The sequence below is a fragment of the Paralichthys olivaceus genome, chromosome 18 (genome assembly GCF_024713975.1).
Source record: "Paralichthys olivaceus isolate ysfri-2021 chromosome 18, ASM2471397v2, whole genome shotgun sequence".
Lineage (NCBI taxonomy): Eukaryota > Metazoa > Chordata > Actinopteri > Pleuronectiformes > Paralichthyidae > Paralichthys > Paralichthys olivaceus.
The window spans coordinates 5864318-5879705 of NC_091110.1; positions in this window are offsets into that span (position 1 = coordinate 5864318).

The following is a 15388-nucleotide window of genomic DNA, read 5'->3' on the forward strand; positions in this document are numbered from 1 at the left end:
TTACAAAATCTGAACATGGAATCAACAAGTTCTGCTCTCATACTGAAAGACCACATGCTTTAATAAAAGGGGGGAGGGGCTTAGAGGTGTGGTCTAAAGCCTTGTAAGACAAGGGGAGACAGTTTTAAATATAAGGGGCCATTCTAGGGTAAAGACACAACAATTTCTACTATAATTTAGATGAAACACACTAGTGAGACATAGACATAGCTATGATTAATTTATATTAAATGTCTGCCAATAGATCCCTTTCACCTAAATCTTACACACTGAACCTTTAAAACTAATTTTAACACAAAAAAGGAAAATCAACCAAGGCACTCATGCTTGACCAACCTGAAGTAAAGAAAAGAAAAGAATAAGACAAATATATATACATAGTTTATAGTATAGGGTATAGTATAGAGTATATATATTTATAGGTGCGTTAAGTTAGAAAACAAACCATGTTTGTTGGAATGTGTTTGAAGGGAGGAATAATCTATTTTTGCTATGCGAACAGGATATATATTGGCCTTATTAAGTTATTATGGTGACGTCTCACAGAAGCACATTAACAGAAAACGCGGATGCAAAAGCCACAACACAAATGCAAAAGTGACGATACAGCAAAAGCTTCACAACGGAAACACAATTACAACAGAGGTGAGCGATAATGGATGCTGAGCCTCAATTTGTGAAAACACGTTTTTCACAAAAAATGGGTCACTTGATCTCGGCCACCGCAGTTTGAGACACCCCCTAGGGACTACCTCAATAGCCTTGTTTCCTTTTGGGCTGTAACACATTCTTGACAAACTCAACAAACTCGGGGCCACGCTAATGCAGTATTTAACACATGATAGTGTAGAAGGAGCTCTTTTTTTCTTTTTCATCAACTTCCCAAAGTGAGGTTGATTTTACTTCCCTCTAAGTGGATTATTACAACCAAGACATGATGAATTGATGACTTGGCATTATAAAATTAACATTTGATCCTGCAATACTGCACATCCATAAAATTGCAGATTGTGCTATCGAGCACTGCATAACCCAGATTTGTTGGAAGCATATCTAAAAATTTAATGCACAGTCACTTTCCTGAGCTCTTACTGGAGTGCAGGAAAAAGAAGAGTGCATATTTTTATAGGATGAGTAGACTGCAGGAGCAGAAGCCTTCAGCCTACTCTCTAATGCCAAGTTCAGACTACACAACTTTCTTCTTTCAGTCTTACAATCAGGAGTCTTGTAATCATTGTGAGTTCTACTCGACTGACGAACGACAAATTTGGACAAGTTTGGTGACTGCATTTGGCCTTGATCTGGGGCTGTTGACCAGAAAAATTTAACTATAAATCAGGTAATGTAAACTAGGCATTAGAAGCGGATTAAGCAAATTTGGAGATTGATATTTTCACTCAACAACAAAAGAAATAACTACCTTAGCTGATCAAGGTGAAACTAATAATGAATGTTCTATACATTGTTGGGTTAAAGCTAACATGCATAGAGGAAGTAATGCCCTCACATTGTCAGCAAACAAACTGCAGACAGACTCACAACCCTACTGTAGCTAACATCACCCTAACAAAATATCTTGGCAAACTAGCAAATAAGCCAAATGTCCATCGACAAGTTTTTACCAGCCCTGTTACTCTCTTTGACTCATATAAGAGGCGCTGTCACACCTCACATGCCTGCATGCCCTCGCCTGAACCCTGCCAGTCTCTAGTCTTCAGTACGAATCAATCTCATTCAGATCTCCACACGGTCTGGCAGTAAACTCCTTCTCCTTCCTCTGGTAATACTTCAATTAGCACTATCCCTTAGCACGTGCAGGATTTACCATCTCTTGCTTCCACTGCCCCCTCTTCTATGTTTTCTCCTGTCCTGTGCAATGGCACGCAATCATGTTGTGCTGGGTCCAATAAGGCTCTTTGTTTGTTTCCCATTTACAAAGCGACGGCTGTGTAAGAACTCCAGATTATTCTGGATCTGTTGATAAAGAGCAGATACTCACTTACTTTGACAGGATGTGTATATTATAAGAATGGCTTACTTTACTTTTAAAAACAACCTTCCCTCATAGGTTGTTTCAGTGCTTTGCTCTGAGTCTGATGATGTAGCATCTCAAACATCCTGAGTGGACTGGGATGTCAAAATACACAGCCACCCCACAGGGACACAGAGGCAACTGGTCTTATAGAAAAATAGCTGTAGAGTGTGGTAGATAGTGTTATATAGAGGTAAAGAAATATACTGCCCACACAGCCATCACTTACAATGTAGCATTTATTTAAAAGCTTGCATTAAATGCCTGCAGGCTGACATCTATAATGACTAGATCTATTTCTGATCGTCCCTCAGCTCTCAGAGAAGCATTCTAGTTGTTGACAAGAACATGGTCCAATGAGCCCAGGGGAGTTGTACTTAAAAGCCTCCCCCATTTTTGTTATCTTTTTTCAATCGGGTGATATTTGACAAAGCTTTGGATACAAAAACTGTAGCGCCTGGAGTTATCTGAGCAGCAGCAGTGAGAAAGTATATAAAGATCGATTTGGGCTTAGGGTCAGAGTCATACAGAACGATGGTAATCAGATTTCACATGGAGGCTTCACTCAACATTGAACTGATGTTGTCACTAATAACATTTCCTGTGGCATGCAGACCGGTCATGTGAAAAAAATACAAGGCTGTGAAAAATGCATGCTGCTAAGAAAGAATACTTAACCACTTTACACACATGAATGCATGAAGTCAGGAGCAAGCAGCTAATTATATTGAAGTACATTCCAATTATCCAGTCGTAAGCTCTAAGAAAAAGTTGCTGTTTGCCATGTAGTTTTAAAACAGAGTGTCTTATGCAACTGATTTTGCTCTATCCATTAATGAAACCCTTTGTTATGAGCAGTAGTCAAGAGACAGACAAACATGTAACATGAACAATATGCGTATTATGAAGAGATGAAGGGTGAAGTGTCTAAGCAAACAAAACACAAACATTTTACACAACTGGACAATCTTGAGAGTTAAATGTCGTGTCTGTGGCTATACAATCGCATAATCACTCTGGTTTTCCTCTCCACCACCGTCTGGCTCTTGGCTCTTCTGCCTAATCCTCGACTACATGTCCACCAGCTCATTGTTCATTTTGTCTGCTGTTTAGTCCTGAGCAGGCTGTGTACAGAGCTATTTAGTTGGAAACACCAACACCGCTGCTGCATCTGGAACCAATGTTGTTGACAGCGGTGGAAGTGAACCAAAACAGTAAATCTGTGGGATGCAAAACCAGAGTAATGTGCTTAAAGATGCTGAAATGCTCAGTGGAGAGAGGTAAGCTGCAGAGTCCAGTGATGATTCTTCCTGGGTTCATCACCACCACTGACCTCTCCCCTACCTTTACATGCATTACTATCTTGGAATCCCTCCATTTAATTATGTTAATCACATTTACATAATTCAATGTCTCAGTTTTTCTGAGATTTAAGCTCAGAACAAATTAGCATTTGCAGATTTTGAATACAAGGAAGCATAGTATGTCTTTGTGAAACAAAATTAAATCAGTTTTATTTTTACTCATCCAGCAACCAAACATACTTGTGACATTAATTCTACTATGGAAATCAAATTACTCAGACAGTTCATTCCAACACTGTTGAAGACAGTTACACAAATCTGTGTGTTCTGTCCTCAATTCTAACACTGGAAATGGAGGAGGGGAGTTCTGAGACACACTTCAGGGTTCGACCATCCAACAATGATGATGATGATGATGTTAATGATAAGTTTAATTAAGTTTTTAGACACAAGATGCCAAGTATGAGCAAAATCGTATCTACTGGCTGGAGAGAAGTTCCAATACAGTCAGGGGTTAAGGTGAGGGGCTATTGGCTGCAGGGCACCTACTCGGGGCTCATTCTGTGTAGTTGTGGCTCAGGAGGTAGAGCAGGTTGACCATGAACGGGAATGCTGCGGGATCGATCCCAGTCTCCTTGGGCAAGATGCTGAACTGTGATTGCCCCATAATGGCTGTGCTGACAGTGAATGAATGATGAGTGAGGGAGAAAGTGTTGCACATCTAGGCACTGTATGAATGTGTCTGAATGGGTGAATTGCAAACTGTACTGTAAAGCACTTTTAGTGGCCATAAAGACTAGAAATGTGTTATATAAATACAGACCATTTATCATCGGTCACATATTCATTAAATTTGTGCAGTAATATTTATCTTGCTGGTCCTGGGGTCATTCCAGGCTTTACACTCCTACCTCTAACCTTCAGGCCACCACTCTTTTTAGCTACTTTTACTACTTTTAAACATAAATATCTGTACAACTACAGAACCTTTGCCATGAAGTTCTGATATATATTCATGGTTCCCAGAGAATGGATTCTGAAGCCTTTGGTGATCCTTTTATCTCTTAACCTCAGCTGTACTTAACATCAGGGTGTTATTACAGGCCGTACGTTAGCATGCAGATGTTAGCATTTAGCTAAAGTGCCTCACAAAGCCTCACAAAGCTGCCGGCATGGTCATACACACTCTTGTTACAGACACAGTTAAGCATGTACTAAACGTTAACGTGCACGTTTGAAAGCTGAGCGTTTCCGAACGTATGAACTTTATTGTATGGGCATCAAATAGCAGGGGGGGCAGCTCCAGAGAGGAGAGATGTTATAATCGTTTAGAGTTGAGGAGGACCTAATATTAGAAAGGACTTTGGCAGGGAGAGGGTTGAGCAGACAGGATGTCTGATTCTAAACAGAGACTGGAACCATCTAACATACCCTCTCTGCACCCTTCATCAGATATGGTACTGTCCCAAGAGCCAAATCAAAGGCAGTGCCACTGCCAAAAAAAACAGCAAAATACCAAATGTCTTCTTAAATAGCAAGACTGCTTCAATAAGGCGTTCAGGAAATCACAACATCCTTTGCCACAGTGTTTCATGAACCTTTGTAATTTAAGCCTATGTTTAGTATATAGCCGTTTGACCTGCAGGTAAAATCCGGAGAATTGGCTACAGTGTTTACCATCTTGGCTTTCACACATGCACAGCACAGCTGGAGGTTCTCTGCACAGACACGTTCACAACAGAAACAAATCGTCTGCATTATTTGAGAGGTGGAGCAGACAGATGCAGGAAGTGATGTGTTATTATCACTTCCTGCCGAGATCACATGATTTTCTTTACAACACATAAGTCACCGGCATCAGCTCTTATCACCACAAACTCTCCAGGCATCTTCGTCGGTGTCTTCTACGTGTATGGCTCCGCTTTTTCAACCGCAGATATTTGTTTTCTTTTTGTATTTTTCATTTTCTCACATAAAATTCTTATAAATTTCCTTCTCCCCTATAAAACTCAATTCCCAGTGAAAAACAAATTATAACTTATTTTGTTTATTGCTATTTAGTAGGAAAGAAGAGGAATTTAATGTAGCCTGGTCTGTCAAAATTGTCTTCCTGATTTTCTTTGAGACTACTAATACAAAACAATGAACTGCTTTCCCATTATTTGGTCATCAGCAGTTTCTAGGTCTCAAACTATTCTCTCGGCACAGTCTGTCCTTGGTAGATTTGACATCTGTGTCATAAAGAGACAGGGAGATTGAGCTGCAATGTTTTTTTAATATCACTTCCTAGAAAGATAAAATGCCTCGGAGCGATGTTCATAAATGTCAGTCATGCCCTGGCAGAGGACTGCACTGCTGAATTAATATTATATGGAGCAAACAATGCTTGATCCAATTTTATGGGTCTATTCCAGTTTCACACACAGTCTGAGCCCCCAGTCATGCAGACCTGTGCAGGCTTGCACAGTGGCGACAGAGATGAGCTGTCTAGAATTTTCCATTTAGTCCAGAGACCTTTTAATGGATGGCACCATTGGAGCACAATGTTTCTGCAAATCACAGATTACAAATTTTAGTTTCCATAAAATATTAATGGAAACTACCTTAACATAGCAAAGTCAAAGACATCCTGCATTGGCTTAAACAAAACATTGTATTGTAAATAAGTGATGTTTGGAAAGGTGATTATGTTTTAGTCAGAATATATTTAGTCAAAATATAAATATTTCTTCAACAGACATTACATCAACAGACTTCGTTTTGTTTACCCATCTTCTGATGATTTTATTATTTGATCATCCAATAAATCATCCTGTCTATAATTAAAAGATCCCATCTCCTCAGATTCCAAGGTTATATCTCGACAATTTACTTTATCCAAAACCAAAACATTTGCATCTTACAATGAAAATAAAGAAAAGCACACTGTTTTTTTCTTGATAATAGACTCAAGAGGTTACTCAGCTAATAAAATTGTTGAGGATCAGATTTCCGACAGTTCAGCACCTGTTGACATGCTTCATGGGTTGCTATACAAGTGTGGCTATGCCTGCAATTTTATGTCCAAACCCAACCAAGCCTGAGAGAAAACTAACTAAGCCTTGCTCAATCTAGTTTGTTTGTAACCCAGGAAGTGTTTCTCTCTTTCCCCCTCTAACCAAGAAGACACAGAGGAGCACATACCTTCAACATCTTTGTTTTTTCATAAAACAAATTAGATATAGCAATTACATGGTGAGCTTTAGAGGTGTTGTTTCCGGTCTTTATGCTAAGCTGAGCTAGCTAATTGGCTTCATATTTAATGGATAGGCATCAATCTTCTTATCTACCTCTCTGTGTCTTTCTCATAATGTTGAGCTATGCTTTGAGTTTTGAGAGCATGTAGTGTTAGGGGATGCATATCATAGTATGGATTTCAGAAAGAAAAGGCTAATATTTCATGCATTTACTCTACTTCTGACAAAAATTGCTGTTAGAGGAAACCCACAAGTCAGTCTTGACAAGTGCTATTCAATGCAGCTTGTGTTTGTGGCACATGATGGACATTCTGCGGGGCCTCTCTGTTCCCAGCGTTTTTTTATGATGCCAGATGGTTGGCCTTACACACAATGCGGTGCCCTCTCCATCATGTCCTGCACACTGATACCTATGTAGTGGGAACTGGATGTGTAGTCCAGATGAAAGACGCAGCTCATTGCTCATCCGTTGCTTTAACTGGTCTCTTGAGCCCACACCCTCTCTTTCACTGGCTCTATCAAAGCCTTGCTTCTCCTGTTGCCTCAGTTGTTCTTCCTTCTGCCATCTTCTCCACGTGTTTTGATTCTCTTGCCATCTGCTGTCAGAGTTTGGTCAAAATGTATGTTAGCAGGCAGAGTGAATGCCCTGTTTGCCTTCTGGAGTCATAAAGTTGAACATAATGAAAGACGCTGTATCTCTGCAATCGAATTAAAAAGAGAGGACATCATGGGTGTCACAGTTGATAGATACTAATTTTACCTCTGACTTTGGGCTCAAACCGCAGGCTTGTTTCCACATTTAAGAATCTAACAGTCTACCCACACAAAATGGAAACTCAGCTCATTCAGCAACACAAGATTGTAATTACCATGTTAAGATTGTATTAACAAAACTACATTCCTTTATGTTTATCATTTTTATCCATGGGCTCATAAAAATCATTTTTAGATGCAAATATGTGTTTTAATTTGACTGTAAGTATAAAACTTGTCTTTACAATGAGGAGTAGTTACTTACATAGTCCTCTTTGTCCCTTGAGGGGCATAAGGCTTCGATGACCTGCTTTCATCTGGGCCTGTCCCGGGCTGTGTGTTGGGCCCATGGTTGGGCCTTTCCTGTCAGATCAGTCTGTTTCAGCTCGGCTGCCACAGTTTGCCGCCATGTTGTTTTGAGCCAACCTTGTTTCCCAGGTTGTGTCTATCTTGGGGCGTTCTTTGTTATGCGCTTCTAGTCCATTCTCTGTACTGTATATATCCACTCTATGTTTAAGAAAAAAAGTAATATGGGGAGCAAAAAAGATTATAACATGCAGGTGTCAATATTTCATTTTTTGTTGATTGTCGACTGTGTATAATTTGATATGTCATTACCAAAATTGTCTGTCTTATAACCAAGAGTCCCATTTTACATAAGACTAGTATGCACTGATATTGCACATTATACATTTTTGACATATACAAAACGGAATATGTTTGCGCTATTAACACATCACTCACTTTAAAAGCTGTAGAATATGTCAGCGAGACTGGATCTAACAGAATCTCTCCAACAATGTGTCTTCAAATCTGACTGAAAATGTAACAGCAGTCCTGCAGTGCCGGTGACAGGGGGGGATGGATGGGTATCTACCAGGAAATTCAATTTGCAGCTGGATCTTATAGCCCCCTCATGTAATTCAAATGGACAGCTTGAAACCATCGCTGTATGTTGCTGACGAATTTGAAATGCAGGTGAGAAATAGCTGGACAGATCCCTGTGTTGGCGCAGAGAGAGAGGGGAACAGAACAGTGCATGCTCTGTCCCGAGTGCTGAGGAAATCCTGGGACTATCTATAGCAAAGCTCATTCATTTATGTTATTATCTATGAAATATTTCATGCAGCATATCACTCAAATATACTGTATATCAACCTAGTGTTTCTGCTGACAAAGTAGTAGTGGTGTCCTACAGTACGGGTCAACTTCCCCCATACATTTCCATTACTTCTTCCAACAGTTATTCCAAAACTAATAACAAAAATAATAAAAACTAATATAGCTACTACAAAAAAATATTTTAAGAGAAGTTGAGAAATCAAAATAAGTATAGCCTTGCTGGTAGCTCTGTCAAGCTGATATTTATTTCATTGTCAGCATAGGCTACTGGGAGGGCCCACAGTGACATGCAATAATGCTATGTTTTGAAGTTATGTTGTTTACCATGATCATCTTAATTTCTTGTGTTAGCATGCTAAAATTAAAAAAAAAACACTGAACACAAAAGTCAGTTGAGGTTGAGTGTAAATAACCGACCCCTGTGGAGACCTGTTCTAAACAGCTGTGATCAAATTCTTTTTTAATGATATACCGATTTGGATCTGATTGGGTTTGATCACATTGGCTGTGCCATCTTTTTGATTTTGTACCCAACACATTGCTGTAATCTGGGAGAACAAGAGCTTGCTACACTCAACGTAATGGTTGCTGAGACTTTTCCCCATAGTGGTGCAAGAGGGGAAAATCCAAACTAGGATTAAACGTGTGGTAAACATACTAACTCGCTAATCAGATATGTATTTCTACTTTCTTGTGAAAGCATTGACAGCCTGGCAGTTATATAATACAATTCAAGGGGTCTTTTAAGTCATTAGGATTCATCCTCTGGGAACCATGTATATCTGTACCAAATTTAATTTAATTGCATCCAATAATTGAGGTTTTAGATTTAAATGTAGACCAAAGAAACAAACTGACTGACATTTTGCTATAAAGCAAAAAGGTCTACATAATGATGGCATCAGAGGGTCAAAAGATTCAGCTTCAAACTCTGGGGATAATGACTGTCTGTAACATTCATGGCAATCAACCCAATAGTTGATAGGTTTCAACTGGCATCACCATCCATTGAGCTGCACCACAGATGTAGCTAAAGAATCCACGAGGGTCCATTCTGTTGACCAGTTTTCTTTCAACAGTGAATACATTTCAACCATGGCCAAATAAATCCCCACTGAACGGAGAGACTAGAAGTGGAAATTGATCTTGACGCCAAGTCAACCACATGAAGTTATCATTCATTGTGGTTTTGTAATGGTGTTATTAATGTCAAAAGAGAAGGCTTGTTCTGCAGTTAAATGTCTTTCCTATTCTCTGACTGATGGTATGACAGGCTTACACAGTGGGCTCGCTCTCTTGGCCCTCCTTCCTATCCAATCTTTGTGAATTATCTCCTCCCTCTCATGGAGCGCATTGTGGCAAACACATCAAATAAGATTACACTCATACAGCAAGGGTATATTTACTCCCCTCTGGGACATATTTAATTTGCTTGTTTCCTTGGTAACATGAATCTCGCAAAGAGTGGCTGCGGCGTTGCCTGTAATTATAGAACAGGCCTCTTCATCAGAGGCTTTAATCTGAAAAATGAATACGCTCAGGCTGTCAACCAGGCCCTTTGGCAACTACACATGGCCTTGGACACCATTAAATTGCAGTCATAGGAATTAGGACTCATTATTCCTCTTGAACCAGTGAACTTGTGTAATGAGCATTAAGTATAATTTTAAAGTAATGGGAATAGGGCAATTGATGTCACCATTTCCTCTTGTGTAATAAAGAAGTAGAGATATATTTTGACAGGGAAAGGAAAATGAGCACCTAAAGGTCACTGTTTTCTCTTGTCATTTACTGTATGTCAATTCGGAGAGGTAGCCAGATGCTTTTGTCTCACGTTCGGGAGATAATGAATAATTTATTCATGTAGGGATGTTGCCTCCAGAGGCACTTAAGAAAACTACCAAGAAGGAACTGCATATATGGATGAACAAAGAGTGGTAAGCTACAACTGAAAAAGTGAATCACAAGGATGAAAGTCTGTAAAATAAGAAGAATTGGCAATGAAGTCACGAAGTGAATTCAATTATGAATGGACTCAATGAGGCTTTTACACAGGGCACAGCGATGATTAGTGGAAAATGTAATTTAACCACGCTAACATGCTTACAATGAAACATCCTGTTGCTACGCAGGCATATTGTTTGTCATATTAACCATCTTAATTAAGTGTGTTAGCATACTAACAGCATGCTAATATTTGATCATTAGCACAAAACACAAGGTACAGCAGACACTCATTGCATTAAAGGTAAAGGTTGGGCTCACCAAAGTCAATGGGATTCATAGTCTGAATCATGAATGTGTGTGGAGAGTTTTTTTTCATTAATTTGTAGTCGAGATATTTTACTGGATCCATGAAATATTTGATCTACTGGTGGCCCTAGACAAAAGGTTTTGGGATCACAAAAGTTAAATGAGTTCCTCTTGGGACCATGAATGTCTGTACGATACATAATTAAAATCGAAAGGCTAGAAGAAAACTCAGGGGATCGCCAAACTTACTCTGAGTCATGAATGTCTGCAGAACAAGAGCCATGTGTGGCTGCAAACAGAAAGGTTATGAAAGAGACATAAAGGCAGGGAAAGCAAGAGAAGACACAGGGGCAGGCACGAAGGAGTATCCAGGTTCCACCCAACAAGAATCACGTCTCGCCTCTTGGAATGGTTTCAAGCCCTACTGCTCCAAATGAGAGGGCCCTGGAGCAAGGGTGCAATCTCTCCTCGCAAAATCACTGGCCTGTGCTCATCAGCCATAAACATGTCACTGCCGAACTAGGTCACTGTTCTCCGTGCACACACATGAAACGGGGGCCTCCAGTGCCGCATTGGCCGGCTGTGCGACTTTCTGTGCTGCACCTCCACATGATGTGGCCCATTTTTTCCTCTTTTGTTTACGTGACATGTCACCACCTCTTGTTCCCTCGGCATGCAGTAAGAGCAGGGGGGGTGCATTAACATGGAGGGGAACATCAGTTGAGGCAAAGAAAGGGAAAGAAAAAGAGAGGAAGTGTAAAGAGATGGCAGAAATAAGAAGAAAGGTTTGGGGGAAGGAAGTCTTGAGGTTTTAATCATGCAAAGGCATCTAAGTACAAACCAAAATGACTTCACAGCTTTTCTAAACAATTGAGCAATCAGTTGGTCTTCTGTTTAAGGAGTGGTATATTTATATATATAAAAACTGCTGCAAATACTTTGAAAAAGATGAAACGAGGAAAGACAGTATATGAAGAAAAAACTGTCCAAACATTCACGCTAGATGAGAGTTCAGGTTTCTACCTGTTAGTGATTTCCCAGAAGTCTCCCCTGCACCTTGCCAACATTATTCATTAATCACCATGCAGTGTTGAGTTCCAAAACGTCTTGTTAGTGCACGGTAGAAGTTGGTAGATTTTTGGAGCAGTGTTCGTGTGAGACGTGGCAGTACACAAACCTCCCATTTTCTTCCTCACTCCACTTTTTGTGAATTATTTATCATTATACTGAATTTTAAAGTGTTTCATCTACAATGGAATTTTTATATTTCTATCAACTGCAAAAAGATAAAAAGAAAGCAAGTAAATGTCCTTGTCTTTATGATCTACACATTGTAGATCTGGGGTTTTCCAGTAGTTACATCTTCCATAACATATGCATGTGCAAAAAGACAGCACCTACTTAATGCTTAATGCTTAATGCTAAGATTTAGTTGCTGTTATTAAACATGGGCTTACAAGGATTTTTTTCAATGAAAATCATGCAATCTTACCCATGTATATTGATATCCTGTTTTTGCATTGTGATCCATCTAATCAAAGACAATGTAAATGTACATTCTTTGAAAATCATTTTCATTGTCGTGGCTTTGCCGGAACATATTTGAAGAGCACTGTGCACTGATAGACAAGGACATGCCAGATTATCACTTCTTTTAAAGCTGCTATAATCAATAGTTTTACATGATCAATGGCTCAAATTACAATGTGTATATAAAAGTAGTAACTCATGATGAGCCAACAGAGTTACACCAACTCTGCAGTTTCCCTCGACCTCATAGTCTTTATTGTTTCCACCCTCATCAGGGTTTTTCCCCTCCAGATGCAGCAAAAAGATAAAATAAAACAATCTGTGAAAACTCTAAAAACTCATTGTGCACTACCTGCCCAGCAGTAGACAGACGATTCCTTCAGGAGTCAGTTGAGACCAAACTGGAGCTAAAAGCAAGCGAACATTGGTCTTACATGATTCATGTAGCTAGAAACATGACTCTAAATGAATCAGACAGTTTATTTAAAAGTTGATTTTAGGTCACTTTTGTGTTTAAAGGTTGTTTCTTCAGCTTCCAGTTACTTGTTAGTTAGTTGGTTAAAATTTGAAATGTGGAGATACAACATCTTGCCACTGACTGAAAATATTTGGTTCAAATGGACCAGAGAGACAAACAGTATAAGATAACATTCTGTCAACATATTGTTGGTGATTCACAGATGCAGCTTCTGCTGTAGTCAAATCCCTCCTGTTCCATTGTTTGGATGGTCTCCAAAGCATGCAGGGGTTCTAACGCTAGAAAACACTTGAGCTGTAACTAATAGTGAAAATGAATGATTTATGGGCCGGTCCAGTGAAGAAGGTCATTGTCTGCCGCATCTGATGAGTTGATGGTTGAGTAGAGAGAAGTGTTCCTTCATACCAGAGAAATGTTGTTATACAGACAAGCACACAAGCAAGTCTGTGCCCTGAGGTGAAGAATTTGCAGAAGTTTTTTTGAATCGCAGAATGCTGAATTAGTGACATAAAATCATCAATTAGGGAGAAATGTTGCACTAATGAAGGTTAATTCCAGACAATGTGAATTTGTGTGTCAGGATGGATGGAAACCCCAGATTACCAGAAAGAAGCATTATTAAGTTAGAGTAATTTTAGAAAGTATCTACTGCAATTAAAGTACCACTTTGACATGAAAAGATTATAAATGAATTTCAATGTTGCACAAATGTCTAATGCAGAGTCGTTTTCTACATTTGCAGAGATGCTTAAATATGTTTTCAAGTTGTCTCTTTTTATTACATTCCTCTCAGTGGATAATGGCAACTTCACAGAAAGGTGACTGGGTTTAAAACATAAGGAGGAAGTATAATTGTTTTTCCTTTTTTTAAGGGTTGATGTGTGAATGGGCGTTGGTGGGTGATGCATTTCACAAGTTCATCTTATTTTGGTAGGCATTAAGGGGTTACCCATGTGAGAATTCTCAGCTTGCTCACAAAAGTAAAAGAATCAATGAATGGGGGGAGGATAAACAGCCGGGAGCCTGAGAGCTCTATACACTAAAGTTAGCCATTATTAAAACGCTGAAAAACCTGCATAGATTAATGGTTTAAGGGGCCCGATCCACGCAGAGGGAATTCTTTAAAAAGTAGGTCCCACTGTTACAACATGAAAGGAACCCTCTTCCGTATACCTGCAGCTATAATTCAGTGTCTGAGGGCCCATACAACACTTCAAAACCCCAGAGGAAAACCATTTTGACAGATTCTGGAAGAGGAATTAATTTTTGTCTTGTTTGTTTTTGCACTTCCCCCCCTTTTAAAAAAAAAAAAAAACATTTTCATACTTGCTTAGAAGTGAAGTAATGGTGCTGAAACACACTTTAATCTTTCTGCAGCTCGGTTTTATGAAATATACTGTTTCAGTGTGAGATTTTAAATGCTTTTGCAATATTTCTGAGTTATGAGGTTGTTGACCTATTTCAGATTGTTTTGGAATGCTGTGACACAGTAGGTGGTCTAAGAGCACTTCACACTTTGAAAATTACCATGATAAAAGCCGGGGAGCCCTGACAGTTTGGCAGATCTCAAGTACTTTTCAATGAAATGTATGTCAACGGAAAGTGCTTATCCAGTGAATAATTCAAGTGACCACATACGCAGCTCAAGAGTTGTTCAAAAAGGGAAATTTGTTGCATTTCTATAATGAAAGAATTAAACATAATTTAAAAAACTTATCTGTGTAAAATCTATGAGCGCTTGTGGCAATAGTCTAACATATTGAGGAATTTACTTTGTCACTTTCTTGCCGAAATGTGAAGATCACTACCACTCTCACATTAAGCCACCTGATAGTAGCTTTTAAGCTTGGCTTATCATGGAGACTCAAAACACAGCAAACTTGGCTCAGTGTAACAAAATCTGCCCAGCAGCACCACTGAACATGTTTTATCTTGTCTGTTGAATCTGCTCAAAAAGGGAAACGCTAGGACATCTTCTGCAATCTCTGCTGAATGATGCACGTACGACGTAAACACAGTGACCACAAAATATTCAGAGCAAGAAACAAATTCATTGACCAATTCACCAGTATTCAGAATAAAGCAGAGGGCTGCATAACGGATGTTTGCATTGTAAGCTTCTTAGATTTGCATTAAATAAAAAAATACTTAATATAATATAAAGTCATAATATAATAACCGGTATGCTGACAGGTTTGACACATGAATTAAAGGATTGCGCCTGCTACAGTACACAAACACTTGCACTCAACACTTAATGAATAGCTTCCTGTTTAGGATAACCACCATATTGACACAGCTTGATGGTGCAATATTGGACTATGCAAACAAGACAAACAATAGTTTATATGAGGTGTGATGTACTTTTGTTTCACACTCTGTTAGAAAACATTGACAAAGTCCAGTATGATGAATGTTTTGTCTGGGTACTGTGACAGATTCTCCCTAAAAATACAGATTGGGTATGTGCAGGGCAGCAGATGGGTCACCAGAGCCTGGCTATTTAATCAGGGGGTGAGGTGTGGTGCTGGCAAAGTGGGGGATTACATGGTCTGGTGCTTCAAATATTCATTTCCATCATCTGCAGCAGAAATACAAGTCCTTTTTTTAATATTCAGTGGCTATGCACTGGACACAGTTTGATGTGGTATCTGAAAGAGAGAAAAACTAGTGTATATAT